Source organism: Brassica oleracea, chromosome C9, assembly GCF_000695525.1.
Source record: "Brassica oleracea var. oleracea cultivar TO1000 chromosome C9, BOL, whole genome shotgun sequence".
Classification (NCBI taxonomy): Eukaryota; Viridiplantae; Streptophyta; class Magnoliopsida; order Brassicales; family Brassicaceae; genus Brassica; species Brassica oleracea.
In genome coordinates this window covers 36,678,281-36,678,614 of record NC_027756.1, presented here as the reverse complement: position 1 = coordinate 36,678,614, position 334 = coordinate 36,678,281, and positions in this window count along the sequence as shown.

Sequence of the window (334 nt, the reverse complement as noted above, 5' to 3'; positions counted from 1 at the left end):
CAACAAATCCAATTATTTTCACAACAAGCTCTATATTTACAAACATGGATCACCTTTTCTGGAGAATTGTTCCACCGATGGAGGATCATCACTTTGCTTGGATACTTTGGTACATCTGGAAAGGAAGAAATAATAAGGTTTTTAGTAATCTGGATATGGACCCTAGGGACACTCTTAAGTTGGCAGAAACGGAATCCACACTCTGGGCAGAGGCACAGATTTTGAAGGACCAGAACACGGGAACACAGGTTCAGGCATCTCTGCCGTCAATTCCTGGAAGATGGTGTTTTACTGATGGATCATGGAAAGAGGGGGATATGTTCTCTGGTCAGGG